Below are 22625 nucleotides of genomic sequence, written 5' to 3'. Positions count from 1 at the left end.
TGGCCAACTTCAGCTGCTGGCTCTTCAGGCTCAGGCTCTGGTGTATCTGGAGGAGGTGGCCCAGGATCGCAACCGTCAAACTTCGCCACTATCCACTGGAAGCGGCGAGCGTTGCGGCGCTCAATGCGGTGTAGAGTCTGCAAGATCTTCCGACCCAGCTCATAAGGCATCTGGAGTCGGGGTGTGGGCACAGGAGGTGCTGGTGGTACTGATGGCTCTGCTGATGACGATGTTGGCTCAGTAGTCTTCCTCTTCTTCGGAGGTGGTCCTTCATAGTCTCCGTATGGCAGAAAGGGCTACTTTCTATTGTAGACAGACGTCTGGTCTATTGGGCGTCACTGTACACCAGATAAGGCTGCCAATCTGGTGATCAACGATGGGAAGGGGATGTTGAATTTCTGTTATTGCACCACCTTCCACATCAAATCTCTGATGAGGAAAAGAACATGGATTCTCTTCCCCTCCAGAATGGCCCATAGTAACATTGCCACCCGGACTCTGATATGCATAGCATGCATGCTCGGATGAATGTAATCGGCGATGATCTGTTGCCAGATTCTAGCCTCTGGGTTGAGATCAGTGCACACAATGCTCAACAGAACCACATTATCTCCTTTACTGTACTCCCATCTAGCCTCAGACTGGCCTATCTTCTGCAGAACCACATCCAAAGAAATCTTGCCCTCAAAGACGTCTTTCATTATTTGAGTGTAAACATCACAAGCCGGAGGAATATGCAGGATGTTTAAGAGGGTCTCTAAAGTAGTATTGGAGGTGTCCAGGGTGACACCTCTAAGAAAAATAGTTGGGGAATTCCTCTTAAGGAGATTCGCGTAAAATTCTTTGATCTGGTGTTCATTAACTTCCACCGGATCGAATTTTACGAACTTCCAATGATAAAAATTAATTCTGGCTAAAATCTGGGCTGCATATTTCTCAGGCAAGTTTAGCTTTCGCTCATAATGAAAGGCTTTGCCTTCTATTTTCTTATACTATTCTTAGGCTTCAGCATTGATGAATGTGTCTGGTTGGGTACTAGGAGACGCTAGGGGAGGACGAGCCAAAGGATTGGCTTTTTCCTTCCCCTTGCGAGGCATCCTACAGAAGACAAAAATAGAATATAGCTCAGGAGAAACAGATAATAATCACAGAAAGAAGAAGGATATAGCCAAATAATTCAAATGAGAGCCAGTGAGATAAACAGATACTAAATTAAGGGAAGAACATGTATACAACAATAAAATAGTCATAGAAAGCAACATGTTTTCCCAAATCAAGCAACCTAAGCAACACATGAATAAGTAAACAAACAATGATAGCATGGGTATGTCTTAGGTGCATTATTCAAGTGAATTGGGGTTTGAAGAACTTGATGATTGCAGCCGTGCTTGGAAAAATGAGAAGGGTTTGCAAAAATCAGCACAAAAGGCAAAAATCAAGGTAACAGTGAAAGCATGGCATATTCATGTTGGTAAATAGAAAATGACCACATGTACATGGCTATTTGTTCAAAGCAACGATTGTTTGAAAAGCAGGATCCATTGCTCAAAAACATAAAGGATAATTGGCTGTGTACATTGGCATTAAAGTGAAGGATACATGAATAAGCACTTGATCAATTCACAAACAAGCATTATATGTACAGCTGCAAAAAGCGCCAGTGAAGATTGATAATATTCAAGCTAGGTTGGGTTTAAAACAAAATGTTTTGGCGGTTAACATATAATGCAGTCAATCAGTAAGGGATGATACGCTCAGCAAAAAGATTGACATTAGATGATAGAATTACCAAGGTAATGTAAATTCTAGGTTGATGTTTTAGGAAAAGCATAGTGCATAAACCAACTCATCTCATGTAGGCAATATTAAGCAGAAAGTTGCACAAGTATGAAGTAGTAATGCGGAATGGAAGAAAATTCAAAATTTATGATGATCAGACATAAAAATTGAATAAAAAACCCAATTCAAGCAATTTATCAAGGCTAAGATGTGCAGAAGTTAGAGGCAGCAATCACAGTTCATTATGCATGGTAGATGAGCGGATATTTTATACGCTTTTTGGTAGCGTTTTCATATAGTTTTTAGCATGTTTTATTCACTTTTTGTTATATTTTTATTAATTTTTATTTAAAAATCACATTTCTGGACTTCATATGGGTTTGTGTGTTTATTAATTTTTATTTAAAAATCACATTTCTGGGCTTCACTATGAGTTTGTGTATTTTTCTGTAATTTTAGCTATTTTCTGGCGGAAATTGAGGGACTTGAGCAAAAATTTGATTCAGAGGCTGAGAAACGACTGCAGATGCTGTTGGATTCTGACCCTCCTGCACTCGAAATGGATTTTCTGGAGCTACCGAAGCCCAATTGGCACGATCTTAATTGCAATGGAAAATAGACATCTTGGGCTTTCCGGCAATGTATAATAGTTCATACTTTTTCTGAGATATGATGGCCCAAACTGGCATTAAACGCCAGCCAGAAACCCTTTTCTGGCATAAAACGCCCAAACTGGCACCAAAACTGGCGTTTAACTCCAAGAGTGGCCTATGCACGTGAAAGCTTCAAAGCTCTGCCCAAACACTCACCAAGTGGACCCCTAGAAGTGGATTTCTGCACTATCTGTATGTAGTTACTCATTTTTCTGAAAATGCACTATCTGTATTTAGTTACTTATTTTTCTGTAAACCTAGGTTACTAGTTTAGTATAAAAACTACTTTTAGACTTTCATTTAGGGACTTATGACATTTTTACATTTCATATTGTATCTTTGATGGCATGAGTCTCTAAACCCCATAGGTGGGGGTGAGGAGCTCTGCTGTGTTTCAATGGATTAATGCAATTACTACTGTTTTCCATCCAATTACGTTTGCTTCTATTCTAAGATATTCACTCGTACTTCAAAATAGAGAATATGATGATCCGTGACACTCATAATCATTCTCAAATCCATGAACGCGTGCTTGACAACCACTTCTGTTCTATCTGAGCTCAACGAAGTCATTGGGCAACAGCTTGAGTGCGTATCTCTTGGGCTCCTGATCCACGAGTTTGACTGCTTCTCCTGACAAAAGAGCATTCGAATTCGTGAGATGATAACCTTCCTGGTAAAGGCTGGAAACAATTGGCAGCATTCCTGAGATCCAAAAAGTCTAAATCTTGTCTGTGGTATTCCGAGTAGAATCTGGGAAAGGATGACTGTGACGAGCTTCAAACTCGCGAATGTTGGGCGCATTGACAGTGTGCAAAAGGATAAATGTATCCTATTCCGACACAAGTGAGAACCGACAGATGATTAGCCCTATGGGAACCGTAGCTGGACCATTTTCACTGAGAGGACGGATGGTAGCCATTGACAACAGTGATTCACCAACACAAAGCTTGCCATAGAAGGAACCATGCGTGTTTGGAGAAGAAGACAGTAGGAAAGCTGAAATTCAGAGGACAGAGCATCTCCGAAACCCCAACCTGTTCTCTATTACTGAATAACAAGTATCATTTATTTCATGTTCTTTTACTTTTTGCAAACAAAACTCTTTTTATCATTAAACTCCTGACTAAGAGTTACAGGATAAACATAGCTTACTTCAAGCCGGCAATCTCCGTGGGATCGACCCTTACTCACGTAAGGTATTACTAGGATGACCCAGTGCACTTGCTGGTTAGTTGTGCGGTGTTGCAAAGGTGTGATTGCAATTTCGTGTACCAAGTTTTTGGTGCCGTTGCCGGTGATTGTTCGAGTTTGAACAACTGATGGTTCATTTTGTTGCTTAGATTAGGAATAATTTATTTTTGTTGGTTTAGAGTTTTCTGTTTGAGTCTAGGTTCATGTTTTAAGTTTGGTGTCAATTGCATGCTTGTATTTACCTTCATATTTTCAAATTTTTGTGTTCCATTATTTGATCTTCAGTTTTTCTTGTTTTGTATCTTTCCTTGTTTTCCTTGTGCATTTTTGAATTATTAGTGTCCAAAGTATAAAAATTTTTAAGTTTGGTGTTTCTTGTGTCCTTATTTCCTTAAAAATTTTCAAAATTTGTTCTTGGTGTTCATCCCAACATTCAAAATGTTCTTGCATGTTCTCTTTGTTTTAATCCAAAAATTTTTGTGTTTTGAGTCATTTAGTTGTTTTTCTCTTTTCTCATTAAAATTCAAAAATAAAAAAATTATCTTTTCCTCTAATTGCTCATAATTTTCGAAATTTTTGGGTTGACTTAGTAAAAAATTTTTAAAATTTGGTTGTTTCTTGTTAGTCAAGTCAAGATTTCGATTTTTAAAATTTTATCTTTTGAAATCTTTTTCAAAATAAATTCTTTTTAAAATTTCTTTTTTAAAATTTTCAAAAATCTTTTATAAAATTTTTCAAAATCCTTTTTTTTCTCTTTTTAAATTTTTGAACTACTTGTTTCATTTTTATTAGTTTGATTGAAAAATTTTAAGTTTGGTGTTTTCTAGTTAAGGAAATTTCAACCTTTAAAATTTTAAATCATATCTTTTCCAAATCTTTTCTTTTCTTACAAGTATCTTTAATTTTAGGACATATCTTTTTCAAAACTACATAACCACTTTCTCTCTCTTCTTAATTTTCAAAACTCACATTCAATTTTTCATTTATTTTATTTTATTTTTTGGTATTCAAAAAAAAATAAAAATATTTATTGTTTATTCACAATTCAAATCATCTCCCTTTCTCCATCATGGACCTAAGTGGAAATGAACAGTCCAAAAGGACTCTGGGGTCTTATGCCAATCCCACTACTGCCTCATATGGAAGTAGTATCTGTATACCCTCCATCAGAGCCAGCAGTTTTGAGTTAAATCCTCAGCTCATTATCATGGTGCAGCAAAATTGCCAGTATTCCGGTCTTCCACAGGAAGAACCTACTGAGTTTCTGGCACAGTTCTTACAAATTGCTGACACAGTACGTGATAAGGAAGTAGATTTGGATGTCTACAGATTATTACTGTTTTCATTTGCTGTAAAAGACCAAGCTAAGATGTGGTTAAATAACCACCCAAGGCCAGCATAAGAATATGAAAACAGCTGTCAGACAAATTCCTGAATCAATATTTCCCTCCAAAAAGGATGACACAGCTAAGGCTGGACATCCAAGGATTTAAACAAGAGGATAATGAGTCTCTTTATGATGCCTGGGAGAGGTACATAGAGATGCTAAGAAAATGCCCCTCTGAAATGTTCTCAGAGTGGGTGCAGTTAGACATCTTCTACTACGGGCTTACAGAAAAGGTCTGGATATCTCTAAACCACTCAGCTGGAGGATCTATACACATGAGAAAGACAATTGAGGAGGCTCAAGAACTTATTGATACAGTTGCCAGAAATCAGCATTTGTACTTAAGTAGTGAGTCCTCCATGAAAGAAGAGGCTAAAGCAGTATCCACTGAACTTAGTCCTCCAGAACAAGTTGCTGAAGTCAATCAGCAATTACTTGCTCTAACAAAATAGTTAGCAGAATTTAAAGAGATGCTACAAGACACTCAAAATGCTAACAAGAATATGGAAGCACAATTAGATCAGACAAGACAGTAATTATCTAAACAAATAACAGAAGTGTGCCAAGCTGTTCATTTGAGGAGTGGAAAGACATTGAATGCCTCAACTCAAAGCAGTAGGAAGTCAAGAAAGGAACAACTAACAGAGGATGACCAAGCCACTGCCCAAAATCCCTCTAAGGACAGTAAGAGCCCTGAGAGGAATAATTCTGGCGTTCAAATGCCAGAAAAGGGTGCAAAATTTGCGTTAAACACCTAGTGGATGGCCAATGTTGGCGTCCAAATGCCAAAAAAGGGTGGAAAATTGGAGTTAAACGCTCATCCATCTCCCAATCCTGGCGTTCAAACGCCAATAAGGGATCAAACACCTACAGGTGCTGATAACAACCCCCTTTAGCAGGCTTCTCCAACCACCTCTGTAGGAAATAAACCTGCAGCAACTAAGGTTGAAGAATATAAAGCCAAGATGCCTTATCCTCAAAAACTCCACCAAGAGGAACAGGATAAACAATTTGTCTACTTTACAGACTATCTCAGGACTCTTGAAATAAAGATTCCTGACGATCGGATTTTCTATCGGTAAAGAAATTCACAAGAATATAATCGCGTTGTAAGTATAGTTTCTAAACCAACAGAGAATCCTTTCGTACAAAGTTTGGTTGTCACAAGTAACAAAACCCAATAAAATTTATAACCGAAGTATTCAAACCTCGGGTCATCTTCCCAAGGAATTGCAGGAAAGTATGATTTATTATTGGTTATGAAAAACAATATTTTTGGGTTTTGAAAGGTTGAACAGGGAAAATAAATTACAGGAAAAATAAATTAATACTAGAAAAACTCTTGACAAGATATGAAAATTGGACGTCCTATCCTAGTTATCCTTATCAATTATGATGAGAATTGGATGTTTGCTCCCACCTTATTAACCTCTAACTATGAAGGTAAGTTAAGTGGTTTAATCAATTTGATTCCTCAGATCCTAGTCAATTCCTAAGAAAAGACTAGAGTTAATGGAATTCAAATTATTTAGTGAAGATAACAATTATCAATCATAATGAGTTTGATAACTCAAGTTTCTCCAATTAATCAATTCATCAATTAAAGCCAAGAATATAAAAAGCTAAGTAAAAATCATAAATCTGAAATACCTCAAATTATATTTAAACATAAATTCAAATCTAACATGAAAGGGTTCATAAGCCAATTTGGCAACATGGGTCAAATACAAATAAAAGCATTAGAGTATCTAAAAGTAGAAGATAAACATAAATTAAAGTAACATCGAACCTGGAGTGAAGATAAAATAGCCTAAAACTAATAGAAACTCTAAATCCTAAATTCTCAAAGAGAGGAGAGAGCCTCTCTCTCTAGAAACTACATCTAAAAACCTAAAAAATTCCATAATGAATGTTGTATGAATTCTTTTTGTTGATTCCCCCATTCTCTGGCTCCTATTCTGTGTTTTTGGGCTTGGATTTGGACCAAAAAAGGGTCCAAAAATTGCTAGGGGCGACTTCTGCAATTTTCTGCACGTACTGTACGTCACGCGTGTGCATCATCTAGAGTTTTTCCTTTCCACGCATCTGCATCAGTCACGCGTCCGCGTCAGTTGTGTTTCGTGCTAGTCACGCGTCTGCGTCGTCCACGCGTACGCGTCGATGCCATTTTGCGCGGGGCACGCGTTCGCGTCGTCTATTTTGTGCGTTCCTTCCATTTTTGCGTGTTTCCTTTCTGTTCTCTAAGCCATTCTTGCCCTATAAAGCCTAAAAATACTCAACACACGGATCACGGCATCGAATGGTAATAAAGGATAATTAAAATTAACATTTTTAAAGCATAGGAAACATGTTTTCACATACATCATAAAATAAGGAAGGAATTGTAAAATCATACAATTCATATGAATAAGTGGGTGAAGAATTGATAAAAACACTCAATTGAGCATAAGATAAATCATAAAATAGTGGTTTGTCAACCTCCCCACACTTAAACATTAGCATGTCCTCATGCTAAATCCAAGAGAAAAGAATGAAGGTAGAATGGTGGAATCTTGTGCAATGCAATCTATTCTAAATGCAAGCTACCTAAATGAGTCAGGAAATTCTAATTACTATTCACTTATATATAAAAAGCTTACATGTGGTTAAATTGATTCATATTTTCAAGGAATCATATATGTGCAATTAAAGCAAAATCATATTAAAACACATTCACAATTGAGTTGAGTTAAGAGAGTTCACAAACTTGCAAGACAATTAATAATTAAACATGGATATATGGGAATGAGCTATTGAACCCTCACTGGATTTGTGTTTACTCTCCAATTACTCAGTGTTTGGGGTTAATCACTCTATTCTTTCTAGTCTTGCTTTCTAAAACTTTGTTCCTTATCTAACCAATCAACAAATATTTAATACATACATACAAACATCATGAGGTCTTTTTCAAGGTTGTAACGGGGCTAAGGTAATGGTAAGGGTGTATATATAAGGCTAAGTTAGCTATAAATTGAATCCTTGATTAGTCTAAGATCTCACCTAACATATACATATTCTATATAATTTAGAAATCTTGCCTAGCTACCTAATTTTTCCACTTGTGTGTTACATACTCATGCACCAATTTTTGTTTTTGATTTTATCCCATGTGCATTGATTCTTCTATTTTGCATTGGGGTAATTTTTTTAATGCATACGGTATTTTAATTGTTTTGATGTCACTTGAGCATGTACCTAAACTTTAAATAATTTTTTTTTCAACTTAACACCTTTTTCCTATCATCCCATATTCCCATAAAATTTCCCACACTTACTTGATACACGATATCTATCTTAAGCTAACCAAGGATTCAACTTAGGATTTTTAATTTATTTTTCTGCTTAAGGCTAGTAATGTGGTTATAGAACATAAGGGGATTAAAAGGCTAATGTGGTTATAGAACAGAAGGGGATTAAAAGGCTCAAGGGGGCTAACAAGGCTAACGTAAAAGGTAGATTTATTTGGGATAAGTGAGGAAAAATTTAAATAATGGCCTCAATCATATGTAGGTATGTATCTACATTCTGTATTGGACATATAGACTAAAACAAAGTAAAGATTGCAAGCATAGAAAAGAAGTGCGAAACACACAGGAATGAAATTTATGGTTGAATGTAACGATACAATTAAGCTAAAAAACTTACGGATTGTGTGTTCTTTGGCTCAAAAACCATATATCAGTTATGTATGTCATGCAAGTAGAAATTAAGAGTTTCCATTCAACTCAATGTGAATCTTAGAATGGCTCTTATAAAAATAGGTATTTTCCTTGAAAAATGTTGTCAATTAACCAACATTTATTGCTATATATATATACAAGGTGTGTGGATTGTTTTGATTCTGTTACACTAAAGCTTCTAGTTTACTCTTTTATTTTCAATCAAACCAAATTATCATATGCTAAAAGGATAAACTAAACTAATTAATCCATATATTCTATATCACAACTAATAAGCTAAAAGTACAAATTAAGCTAAATATCTAAGATATATACAGCCCAAAGTGCAAAATGCAGAAATAGAAATAAAAATACAGCAAAAGCAAAAGAAAAATGTGCAAGTACTAAAAGACAAAATAAGATAAAAAAATAAAAATAAAATGAAAATACAGAAAATAAGCAAAATAAGATAGAAGAGTCTGAAAGTGGTTCATCAAAAAGATTCGCCAGAGATGGCGACCTCCCCACACTTAAATTATAGCATCGTCCTTGATGCTCAATCAAGCTGGGTGTGAAGAAGTGTCATCTCTGAAAGGATGTGCTGCTGGTGTCTCGGTGGTAAGCTGAGGGTCTACAGTGTCTATGAGTGTCGGAGGAGCTGCCTGCTGAAGCGGAGGCTCTGTCTATAGAGGAACCTTTGGATCTGTTGGCTGTATCTGATGTGGCTCCTCATGATGTGGTGCAGCCTGCTCAGGTCCTCCCTGCTCAGTCGCTACACATGCCTCCTCCTCATGATCGTTTGCCTCCACATCAGATGGCTCTGATGGTGTGTTAGGCTCGGAGGGGATGTCACTGCCGGATCGGATCATCAACTTTAAGTGCTTATAGTGTCGCTTGTTGCGACGCTCCATACGATCCAAGCTTGCGAAAAGTCTGTGCATGAGGTGATAAATAGGCTCGGGAGCAGGTGATGGTGTAGTGGTGGTAGCTGGGGCAGTAGATGCTGAAGGGGCAGCGAAAGATGTGGCTGCCTCAGCGGAGGCAGTGAGGAAAGGCGGTCTGTAGCCCAAAGCTTTGAACTTCCTGCTGTGAGGGATAATTTTCTTACAGTCGGTGGCAGTTGGCTTCTCATCTGCGAGCTCCTAGGGCACCTCAGCTTAGCGGCCTAGCTGAGTGATCAAATATGGAAAGGGCAGAGTGCCTCTGACATGGACCCTGACCATGTAATACCGGATGAAGCGGGGAAGATAAAGGTCCTTACCCTCCATCACACACCAGATGAGGGTGATCATGGTAGCTGGTACCTTTGTCTCATGAGTGCTCGGCATCACGTAGTTACTCAGAATCTGTTGCCAAAGCCGAGCCTCATTATTCAGATAGATAAGCTTTATTCCCTTTGGCACCACTATGGACTTGCCCATGACCCATGGGACAGTAGGATCAAGAGCTATAGTCCGCTTTACTGCGTCCCAGTCAAATCTCATGAATCTCATATCCTCTTCAGCCTTTTGATAACCATCCAGTTGATCTGACTTAGGCTGGAGTTGGAAGATGTCTTCAATAGCTTCCTCAGTAATCAAGATATGCTTCCCTCTGAGGTGCACTGCATCCAGGGATGTTTTGAAGTAGTTACAGTAGAATTCCCTGACCCAGGATGTATTGACCTCAGTCAAGTTCCTTTTAAGGAAGAACCAGCCTCTCTGTTTTATCTGATCTGAGGTGTATTGCTGAAGTTCTTCCAGAATTTTGAGGGTCCTTTCCAGGTATAGGTTCTTGGAAGTGGCAAAAACCAGATACTTAAGCTCACAGTATTTGTTGGTAAACTTGACTTGGTCTATGGCAGGCAACAACTGATCTACCTTTTCCTGTGGAGTAAAATACTTTTCCCGCTAGGAATCATCATGGAGGATATCTAGGATAGTGGTGGAGGGTTCGCCTCTTTTCCTTTTGCCTGTAGTTGCTTTGCCCTTTCCTTTACTTCTGGGGTCAGACATCCTGAAAAGCGGAAGTAGCAGGATATAATTGAAGAAACTAAAGCAGGAAAATTGGTAAGCAAATAGGAATATAGCAATAAAAGCATAGAAAGGCAAAAGATGAATAAAAGAGGAATAAAAGCATGAAGTGAGTTAAATATATGTAAATTTTGGACTGTATGTGAGTTAAGAGTCTGAGAGTAAAAATCACAATCAAAATATATGATATGTGGAATTCTTGTTAATTAGGAAAAACAATAATCATGCCTTGAGTTAGAAAGTGAAAGTGGTTAGGAGTTAAAAAGTGAAGTTAAAGTAAGTGGCTTGATAATGGGGTTCCTAGTTAACAATAAGTTCACAAACTTGAAGAACAATTAAGTCATATTCAAGCAAAGATTGCAGTTTATTAATGATAATTCAGATAAATAACAGAATTGCAAAATGAAACTGAGATCATCAATAATGCAATTTATTAATCAGGGAACCAGAAAGAATAAGAATGCTAAGTAACAATTTGCTGAAAAAAATTGGGCAGCATTCCAGCTAAAAATTGGATGTTCTCGGGTGATAAAGAGCAGCAAAATCAGTTCATATGACATTAAATTAGTGTAGAATAGAGTAAAAAATAGTAATTCACATGAATTCCAAATAAACGAACGCAATCTGCATGAAAGAATAGTAAAGAACAGCATATGAACAACATCATCATCACAACAAATTCAAAATTGCGAATCAGATAAAAACAGGTAACAAGAACGGCACAATTATCAGGCCTAAATCCACTAACTACATCCTAGCTACCTAACCACCTAAAATCCACTACAATCATGCATCTCTAACTATCCTAATTTGAACATAAATTGAAAAATATGCAACTAACTAACTAACTGGGAAAGGAATCGGTGTTCGGCGGAACTTGGTATGTGTAGGAATAGAAATTGGGCTCAGAGAGATGGTGGTGGTGTGGTAGTGGTGGTGGTGACGCGGCGGTGCTAGAAGGCGGCGCGGCGGAAGTCCTTGGTGGAGGTAGGGGGCGGTTCGGTGGTTGGGGGTGGATTAGGATTATGGAGGGGTGTGATGGTGTGGAAAATGATCCAACACAAAACTCACCGGCAAGTGTACAGGGTCGCATCAAGTAATAATAACTCACGGGAGTGAGGTCGATCCCACAGGGATTGAAGGATTGAGCAATTTTAGTTTAGTGGTTGATTTAGTCAAGCAAACAAGAGTTGATTTGAGTGATTTGTAATTGACAAAAGCTAAATTGCATGAATTGTAAAGGGATAAGGGAGAATTGCAGTAAATTAAAGAGAACAGAAAGTAAAAGTGCTGAACCTTAAAAAGCAAGTAAAGTAAATGACAGAAACTTAGAGTGCAAGAAATGTAAATTGTAGAAGCTTATAGTGCAAAAAATGTAAATTGCTTGAATATAAAAAGGCTCAGGGAGCTGGGATTGCAGAATCTAAACAAAGAAGAGTAAATTGCAATATGAAAAAGAGTAGAAGATAACTTGAATTGAAATAAATCTCAAACAGAAAAGTAAATTGGCTTGAAGAAGCCTCAGCAGATAAACAGAAAAAGAAATGCAAGATCTCAGGGGTCAAGAGACTAGAAAACCAAGTCTAGATCTCACTGTCTTCCTTGATCCAATTCAAATCACAATTGCAAACAAATTGAGGATCAAACAGTAAAGAAACTTGAATTCAAATCACCAAATCTTGAATTGTGTGGAAAACGAAACAAAGATATCTCAAGGTGAGATTGAGATAGAATTTCCACACTTCTCAACACCCAAGACTCAAGCTAAGTGTGCGGAAAAAGAAAATCGGAAAACCCAGAAGAAGAGAACTCAATTCTCCTTTCCAACTTCCCCAAAAACTCTAAATCTTCAGAATAACAATCAAAATAATAAATTGTGCTCCAGCCGAAATTCCATTCAAAATCCCCAAAAGAAAAAAAAACTCCCTCAAACTTAAATCCTAAGCTATTTATACACTCTCTTCAAATGATCATTAAGCCTTGAATTGGGCCTTTGATCTTGATGGAATTGGGTTGACAATAACCTCTGTTGATTGCTCTTGGTCTTGAGAAAAAATCCATTTTCACTTTGGACTTTGGGATCATTCACGTTTGAGTCAACGTTTGAGGTAAACATTGACTCAAACGTCTTCGTGAAGGCATTATGCAGAACGACCATTTTGCTGTCACTCACGTTTGGGTTCACGTTTGACCTCACGTTTGAGGCAAATGTTGGTGCAAACGTGGCTCCTCCTCCAGGGTATTCTTAAGCCAACGTTGGTCCTCACATTTGAGGCAAATGTTGGTGCAAGCATTGAGCTCCTCCCAGGGTGGCTGTGCTGTCATTCACGTTTGAGTTCACGCTTGAGGCAAACGTGAACTTAAACGTGATCTTCTCAATGCTGCGTTTATTTCTATTCCTGCCATCCCCTTTCTTCAACCTTCCTCTAAGCCTTTTGTTCACCTATCATCAATCAACAAATGCATCAAAGCTATGCTAAAATCATGAGACTTCTTCTTTTTCTTGACATATAAGCAATTATGGCACAAAACCTCATGAAAATGCATCAATTCACTCATGGTTGATTAAATCCAAGTACACATGAATTTCTACCCAAATGACTTACTTGTAACTCAAGAAAGTGTATAAAACCAAATGAACCAAGTGAGAAATGCTTGCAAAGCTAGCATATGATGACTTGTCATCACAACACCAAACTTAACTCTTGCTTGTCCCCAAGCAAGCATCAAACATAAGAGGGAATGAAATGAAATAGAGAAGTGTGCATATCCTTATTGAGAATATAGTTGAACTTGGTTCATGGGGTTTTTATGCAGATAATGGTGGCTCATTTATTGGTTGCTGTTACATAAGAAATGTTTTCTTAAAGGTTCACTAAGTTTGCTACTATATGGCTTTACTTTTTCTTGTTCCCTTGCTAACTTTTCCTTCTTTGTTTTGCTAGAGAGCTTATTATTCTTTGAAGGCTTGGTGGCAAATGTTGCAGCAGCCTTTGGCTTAATTTTGCTTAACATTCCTTCACCATAGACACATGGCTCACCCTTTTCTTCCTAGGATCATTGATGCCCAGCATCTCTTTGGATTACTAAGTGTTTTGTAGCTAAGTTGCTCTTTATTGTGGACTTTTAGTTGGCAATCCCAAATCAGTTGATCTAAGTGGCCAAGTTTTGAAATACTCCTCAGAACTTACTTGTCCAAGCATATCCTAGCACAAAAACACCACAGGCATATGTCCTAGAGTTCAAGCTATTGGTGCCTAGCCTTATTGTTTGTTTTCTTTGCCACTTTTGGCCTTTTCTCTTTCTTTTTCTTTCTGTTTTATTTCATTTTCAAGGGATCTTTAATGACACAAGCATTTATAACAGCAAACTAGTTCCTTCTTCAAAGAACATATCATTATGTAGCATTTATTTTATGAGCCATGCATTAAATTAACAAATACCACCACTAACTTTCATTCTAACTTATGCAACATTGGATATTTACTTCCTAATTCAAACATTTCTCTTTTAATCACGCATATGGGAAACAAAACAAAACTCGAGCTAATGAATGGACAACAAGAATTATGCAGATCAGCATTCTTAACAAACAATTCCACTTGCAACCAAATGAACACTCTAGCAAGACATACGAGAATTCTCAATTTAAAGTACTTTTTCAACAACAAGGATTAAGTGCAGACACAACCTTTTGGGTTGCAACTTTTCATTCTTCATCTTGTTGTATCTCTTTTGAGTCATAATTTTTTTGAGTCACAATGCAAATTGTCTTCAATTGTTGGCTAATTTGCTGCATAATTCTCAAAAGTTGCTTGCTTCTCAAGCCCTTAAATGAATGGTTAGTATGCATAAATTGAGTGTGTCTTTTGGTTTTATTTTGGTGTGGGAACACCAAACTTAATTCCTTGCCACTGCCTCTGATGCAACAAGTTAACCAATTATGAATTCTCTTTTATCTTTGCTAAAGACAATAAAAACAAGAAAAACTAAAAAGTAAACAATTGGTTAATTGGTTTATCTAATTGCTTAGAGCTAGCAGCCATGTATGCAGAAGGTGAGAATGTACTTTTAAATGAGACTTTGGTGGAACACCAAACTTAGAATCCTTCATTCTCCCTTAATTTATTTTGGTGTGCAACACCAAACTTAACCTTCATTGGTTGGGTGTTTAACACCACTTTATCCCCTGGTGAAAAGCCTTTAGTAGGGATCTTCTTATTTCTCCACCCTCTTGGCCTCTTCTTCTTTTCTTTCTCAAGAGATACTCCCTGCCTTGGTGGTTCTTTATCTAGGATGTTGAATCTCTTATCTGGGGGTTCTGGATCTAGTTTCTCCTTGATTTCTTTGGTTTGTTGCACCATCTCTACTACTTTTAAGCATAGATTTAGAAGTCTTGGAGTTAACTCATTGACTGCCTCCTTCAAACTTTGATCTCTGGCCTTATCCTTCATAAAATCTTCTTCTTGAATGGGCTCATGCAAGGTTTTAAAAACATGGAATGCTAGATGCTCATCATGCACTCTCAGCAACAATTCTCCTTTTTCAACATCTATTAATGCTCTGCCCGTAGCTAGGAAAGGCCTCCCCAGGATGATGGGAGTGTTAGGGTCCTCTTCTATATCTGAGATAACAAAGTCAGCAGGGAGAAAGAATTTTTCCACTTTTACCAACACATTCTCCACAACTCCCAGTGCTTGCTTAGTGGATTTGTGGTGCACGAAATTGCAATCACACCTTTGCAATCTGCATAATTAACCAGCAAGTGCACTGGGTCGTCCAAGTAATACCTTACGTGAGTAAGGGTCAATCCCACGGAGATTATTGGTATGAAGCAAGCTATGGTTATCTTATTAATCTTAGTCAGGATGCCAATAAGGTTCTTTGAATTTAATTGTAAAAAGTGAAAGTGTTTGGAATAAGTAATTGTTACTCAATAATGGAGAATATGTTGGAGTTTTGGAGATGCTTTGTCCTCTTTATTTCAACTTTTCTCTTGTACTCCTCTTCACACACGCAAGGCTCCTTCCATGGCAAGCTGTATGTAGGGTGTCACCGTTGTCAATGGCTACTTCCCATCCTCTCAGTGAAAATGGTCCAAATGCTCTGTCATAGCACGGCTAATCATCTGTTGGTTCTCGATCATGTCAGAATAGAATCCATTGATTCTTTTGCGTCTGTCACTACGCCCAACAATCGCGAGTTTGAAGCTCGTCACAGCCATTCAATCCTTGAATCATACTCGGAATACCACAAACAAGATTTAGACTTTCCGGATTCTCATGAATGCCGCCATCAATTCTAGCTTATACCACGAAGATTCTGATTAAGGAATCTAAGGATACTCATTCAATCTAATGTAGAACGGAGGTGGTTGTCAGGCACACGTTCATGGATTGAGGAAGGTGATGAGTGTCACAGATCATCACCTTCTTCATGGTGAAGCGCGAATGAACATCTTAGATAGGAACAAGCGTGTTTGAATGGAAAACAGAGATAATTGCATTAATTCATCGAGACGCTACAGAGCTCCTCACCCCCAACAATGGAGTTTAGAGACTCATGCCATCAAAGAGTATAAAAATTCAGATCTAAAAATGTCATGAGATACAAAATAAGTCTCTAAAAGTTGCTTAAATACTAAACTAGTAACCTAGGTTTATAGAAAATGAGTAAACTAAGATGGATAGTGCAGAAATCCACTTCTGGGGCCCACTTGGTGTGTGCTGGGGCTGAGACTTAAGCTTCTCACGTGCCTGGGCTGTTTCGGAGTTGAACGCCAGGTTGTAACCTGTTTCTGGCGTTGAACTCCAACTTGTAACCTGTTTCTGGCGCTGAACGCCAGACTGCAACATGATACTGGTATTGAATGCCAGTTTATATCATCTATTTTTGCGCAAAGTATGGACTATTATCTATTGCTGGAAAGCCCTAGATGTCGACTTTCCAACCCAATTGAGAGCGCGCCAATTGGACTCCTACAGCTCCAAAACATCCATTCCGAATGCAGAGAGGTCAGAATCCAACAGCATCAGCAGTCCTTTTTCAGCCTCAATCAGATTTTTGCTCAGCTCCCTCAATTTTAGCCAGAAAATACCTGAAATCACAGAAAAATACACAAAATCATAATAAAGTCCAGAAATAAGATTTTTGCCTAAAAAATAATAGAAATCTACTAAAAACTAACTAAAACATACTAAAATCTACATGAAAGTACCCACAAAAAGCGTATAAAATATCCGCGCATCACAACACCAAACTTAAACTGTTGCTTGTCCTCAGGCAACTAGATAAATAAAATAGGACAAAAAGAAATCAAGAAGCAATAATATCTCAAGAGTTTTAAGTGAAGCTTAGATTCTAATTAGATGAGCGGGACTAGTAGCTTTTTGCTCCCAAACAGTTTTGGCATCTCACTTTATCCTTTGAAATGTAGAATAATTGGCATCCATATTTGAAATTCAGAATGGTTGGCATCCATAGGAACTCAGAATTCAGATAGTATTATTGATTCTCCTAGTTTAGTATATTGATTCTTGAACACAGCTACTTCATGAGTCTTGGCCGTGACCCTAAGCACTTTGTTTTCCAGTATTACCACCGGATACATAATTGCCACAGATACATAACTGGGTGAACCTTTTCAGATTGTGACTTAGCTTTGCTAAAGTCCCCAATTAGAGGTGTCCAGAGTTCTTAAGCACACTCTTTTGCTTTGGATCACGACTTTAACCACTCAGTCTTAAGTTTTTCAATTAGACCTGCATGCCACAAGCACATGGTTAGGGACAGCTTGATTTAGCCGCTTAGGCCTGGATTTACTTCCTTGGGCCCTCCTATCCATTAATGCTCAAAGCCTTGGATCCTTTTCACCCTTGCCTTTTGGTTTTAAAGGTTATTGGCTTTTTCTTTTTCTTTATCCAATGATTCCTTGTAAAATATTATTTTTTTCACTGCTTTTTCTTGCTTCAAGAATCAATTTCATGATTTTTCAGATCAGCAATAATATTTCTCTTGTTCATCATTCTTTCAGGAGCCAACAATTTTAACATTCATAAAATTCAAGATAAAAAATATGCACTATTCAAGCATTCATTCAGAAGACAAAAAGTATTACCACCACATATAATTAATTAGAATTTTTCTTATTAAATACTCGAAAAATATAAATTGCCTCTTTATTCTAAAAATCTACTATTTTATTCATGTTTGATGATGATGAGAAAAATAAATTATGACTTAATTGAAAATAAAATCAAAATAGATATACTAATTACTACTACTTATATATAACTTCTAAGGTAGATTCCTATAATAACAACTATCACAGAGTTAAAGCTAAAATTAGAACTCAACAACCTTTATTTTGGGAAGTAGATGTTCCTCTAGTCTATGGGGTGCTTGGTCTTTCAAGAGATAATTTCTGATGCTTCAGTTCCTTTAAGTCACGCCCTTGCTCTTCTTGTTCCCTAAGCAATTTGCAGAGCATGCTATTTTGATTATTCTGTTCTTCCTTTATTTGGTCCATAGCTTCTTGCAACTTGGTAACAGATGCTTCAAGATATTCCCAATATTCAAATTGAGGGATTTCTGGGAGAAATTCATGAACTTCTACTTCTCTTCCCAACATAATGCAATGGATCATCACTGCTCTTTTAACGGTGACTTCAGAACGGTTGCTAGTGGGCAATATAGAACGCCCAGTGAAGTCCAGCCATCCTCTGGCGACTGGTTTGAGATCTTCTCTCTTGAGTTGATTTGGGACGCCCTTGGTGCTGGTGGTCCACCTGGCTCCAGGGATGCAAATATCCTCTAGAATCTTGTCCAGGCCTTTGTTTGTTCTCATCATTCTCCTATTAAAGGAGTCTGGGTCATCTTTCATCTGAGGTAGCTTAAAAATCTCCCTGATTTTGTCAGGGTGGATGTGAACAATCTTTTCTCTGACCAAGGTTCGATAGTCATAGAGGGTAGTTCCAGATATTCTCTGCCTGTCTGTTTGCCACAGATTAGCGTAAAACTCCTGAACCATATTCCTTCCCACTTTTGTTTCAGGATTAGCTAGGATTAATTTGACTTCCGGGATCACTGATCTTAGACCCATTATTTTGTAGTAATGGTCTGAATGTTCTTTGGTTAAGAACTTCCCTTGATTCCAAAGTGGTTTTGGTATACTCTCTTTCTTGCCTCTTGGAGTGGGTTGTTTTCCTTTAGGAGCCATGATCTTAGTGGGTATGGTTTTGTGATCACGGATAAACACACCAAACTTAGAGGTTTGCTTGTCCTCAAGCAAAAGAAAAGAAAGGAGAGGGATAGAAGGAGAGCTAGTGTTGAATGGTGGATGAGAGAAGGGAGGCCGAATGTGGATTTAAAAGGGAGGGGGTGGGTTTTTCGAAAATTTTAAAAAGATAAGATAGAATATATGATTTATAAAAGATAAATATGATAAGAAAAAGATATAATTTAAAAATAAAAAGTTGTGAATGATATTTGGAAAAGATAAATCTGAATTTTTATTTTGAAAAAGATTTTAAAAGATAATTGAGTTTTAAAAAATTTAAAAAAGAGTTGGATTGGATTGGAAAAAGATTTGTGTTTATAGATTAAGATACATTTGATATTTTTGAAAAAGGGATTTTAGAAATTAGGATTAAAATTTTTTGGAATTAAAGAATGAGAGTTTGTAACATGTTTATGCAAGAAATCATGAATTGAAACATAAAAAAATTAAAAAATTGTGAAGTAAAAATGAATTTACCTCCTCCCCACTATCCTGGCGTTAAACGCCCAAATGCTACATGTTTTGGGCATTTAACGCCCATTTGCAGCTTCTTCTGGGTGTTCAACACCCAGCTGTTGCTTCTAGCTGGCGTTGAACGCCAGAAACTCCTTTGTCACTGGGTGTTTTTCTGAACGCCCAGAATGCTGTAAATCTGGCGTTAAACGCCCAGAAGGTGCATCTTTCTGGCGTTCAATGCCCAGAAGATGCTTCTTTCTGGCGTTTAACGCCCATATGGCTATCCTTACTGGTGTTGAACGCCCAGTAGATGCTTCTTTTGGGCGTTCAACACCCAAAACAGCTTTTACTGGCTTTTTCGCACCAGTGAGCTTCCTTTTTGCTGTTTTATCCTCTGAATCCTTCTGTAACTCTGTGAACTCAAGCAATTGCTATTTTACCTTGAAGATAATTGACATAAACCTGTAAAAATCAATTAATTAGAAAATAAGCTTTGTAAATGGCTGGGTTGCCTCCCAGCAAGCGCTTCTTTATTGTCTTTAGCTGGACTATTACTGAGGTTTAGTCAAGTATCAGTTTTGAGCCTTCTTGCTCAAAATTGCTTTCAAGATAATGTTTGACTCTCTATCCCTCAAGATTGCTTTCAAGATAATGTTTGACTCTCTATCCATTAACAATGAACTTTTTGTTAGAATCATTATCCTGAAGCTCTACGTATCCATATGGTGACACACTTGTAATCACATATGGACCTCTCCACCGGAACTTCAATTTTTCAGGGAATAATCTGAGCCTAGAATTAAACAGCAGAACTTTCTGCCCTGGCTCAAAGACTCTGGATGACAGCTTCTTGTCATGCCATCTTTTTTCTTTCTCTTTGTAAATTTTTGCATTCTCGAAAGCATTGAGTCTAAATTCCTCTAGCTCATTTAACTGGAGCAATCGTTTTTCTCCAGCTAACTTGGCATCAAGGTTTAGGAATCTGGTTGCCCAGTAGGCCTTATGTTCCAGTTCCACTGGCAAGTGACATGCTTTTTCATACACGAGCTGGTATGGAGAAGTTCCTATAGGAGTCTTGAATGCTGTTCTGTATGCCCACAGAGCATCATCCAAGCTTCTTGCCCAATCCCTTCTTCGGTTAATCATAGTCCGTTCCAGGATTCTTTTAAGTTCTCTGTTGGAGACTTCAGTTTGCCCATTTGTCTGTGGATGATATGGAATGGCCACCCTGTGGCTAACTCCATATCGAACCAAAGCAGAATAAAGCTATTTATTGCAAAAATGAGTGTCCCCATCACTAATTAATACTCTAGGGGTACCAAATCTACTGAAGATGTGTTTCTGGAGGAATTTCAGCACTGTCTTAGTATCATTAGTGGGTGTTGCTATAGCTTCTACCCATTTGGATACATAATCCACTGCCACCAGAATATAAGTGTTTGAGTATGATGGTGGGAAAGGCCCCATGAAGTCAATACCCTATACATCAAACAACTCAATCTCCAAGATCCCTTGTTGAGGCATGGCATAACTGTGAGGCAGATTGCCAGATCTTTGGCAACTGTCACAATTAAGTACAAACACTCGGGAATCTTTATAGAGAGCAGGCCAGTAGATGCCACATTGGAGGACTCTTGTGGTTGTTCGCTCACTTCCAAAATGTCCTCCATACTGTGATCCATGGCAGTGCCAGAGGATCTTCTGTGCTTCTTTTTTTTAGGCACACATCTACGGATTACTCCGTCTGCACATCTCTTGAAGAGATATGGTTCATCCCAAAGATAGTACTTTGCATCCGTGATCAACTTCTTTGATTGCTGCCTACTATACTCTTTGGGTATGAATCTCACTGCCTTGTAGTTTGCAATGTCTGCAAACGATGGCACTTCCTAGATGGCAAAGAGTTGCTCATCTGAAAAGTTTTCAGATATCTCAGTAAGAGGGAGGGACGCCCCTTGTACTGGTTCTATTCGAGACAGGTGATCTGCAACTTGGTTCTCTGTCCCTTTTCTGTCTCTTATTTCTATATCAAACTCTTGTAGAAGCAACACCCATATGATGAGTCTGGGTTTTCAATCTTGCTTTGTGAGTAGATATTTAAGAGTAACATGGTCAGTGTACATAATCACTTTTGATCCTACTAAATAAGATCTAAATTTGTCAATGGTGTAAACCACTGAAGTAACTCTTTTTCTATGGTTGTGTAGTTCTTCTGTGCGTCATTTAGAACACGACTGGCATAGTAAATAACGTGCAGAATCTTGTCATGCCTTTGTCCCAACACTGCACCAATGGCATGGTCAGTGGCATCACACATTAGTTCAAAAGGTAATGTCCAGTCTGGTGCAGAGATGACTGGTGCTGTGACCAGCTTAGCTTTCAGAGTCTCAAACGCCTGCAGACACTCCTTATCAAAGATAAATGGCATGTCAGCAGCTAGCATATTACTTAGAGGTTTGGCGATTTTTGAAAAATCCTTTATAAACCTCCTATAGAATCCTGCATGCCCCAGAAAACTTCTGATTGCCTTAACATTGGCTGGTGGTGGTAATTTTTCAATTACCTCTACCTTAGCTTGATCTACCTCTATTCCCTTGTTCGAAATTTTGTGCCCAAGGACAATTCTTTCAGTCACCATAAAGTGACATTTCTCCCAGTTTAAAACTAGGTTAGTCTCTTGGCACCTCTTTAGAACAAGTGCTAGATGGTTAAGACAGGAGCTGAATGAGTCTCCAAATACTGAAAAGTCATCCATGAAGACTTCCAGAAATTTTTCTACCATATCAGAGAAAATTGAGAGCATGCACCTTTGAAAGGTTGCAGGCGCATTGCATAGGCCAAATGGCATCCTTCTATATGCAAATACTCAAGATGGACATGTGAATGCTGTTTTCTCTTGATCCTGGGGATCTACTGCAATTTGATTATAACCTAAATATCCATCCAGGAAGCAGTAGTATTCATGACCTGCTAGTCTTTCTAACATTTGGTCCATGAATGGTAAAGGAAAATGTTCCTTTCTGGTAGCTGTATTAAGCCTTTTATAATCAATACACACACGCCACCCTGTAACTGCTCTTGTAGGAACCAGTTCATTTTTTTCATTATGAACCACCGTCATGCCACCTTTCGTAGGGATGACTTGGACAGGGCTTACCCAGGGGCTAT

The sequence above is a fragment of the Arachis duranensis genome, chromosome 1, assembly GCF_000817695.3.
Source record: "Arachis duranensis cultivar V14167 chromosome 1, aradu.V14167.gnm2.J7QH, whole genome shotgun sequence".
In the NCBI taxonomy this organism is placed as follows: domain Eukaryota; kingdom Viridiplantae; phylum Streptophyta; class Magnoliopsida; order Fabales; family Fabaceae; genus Arachis; species Arachis duranensis.
Note: the sequence above shows the minus strand (reverse complement) of the source record.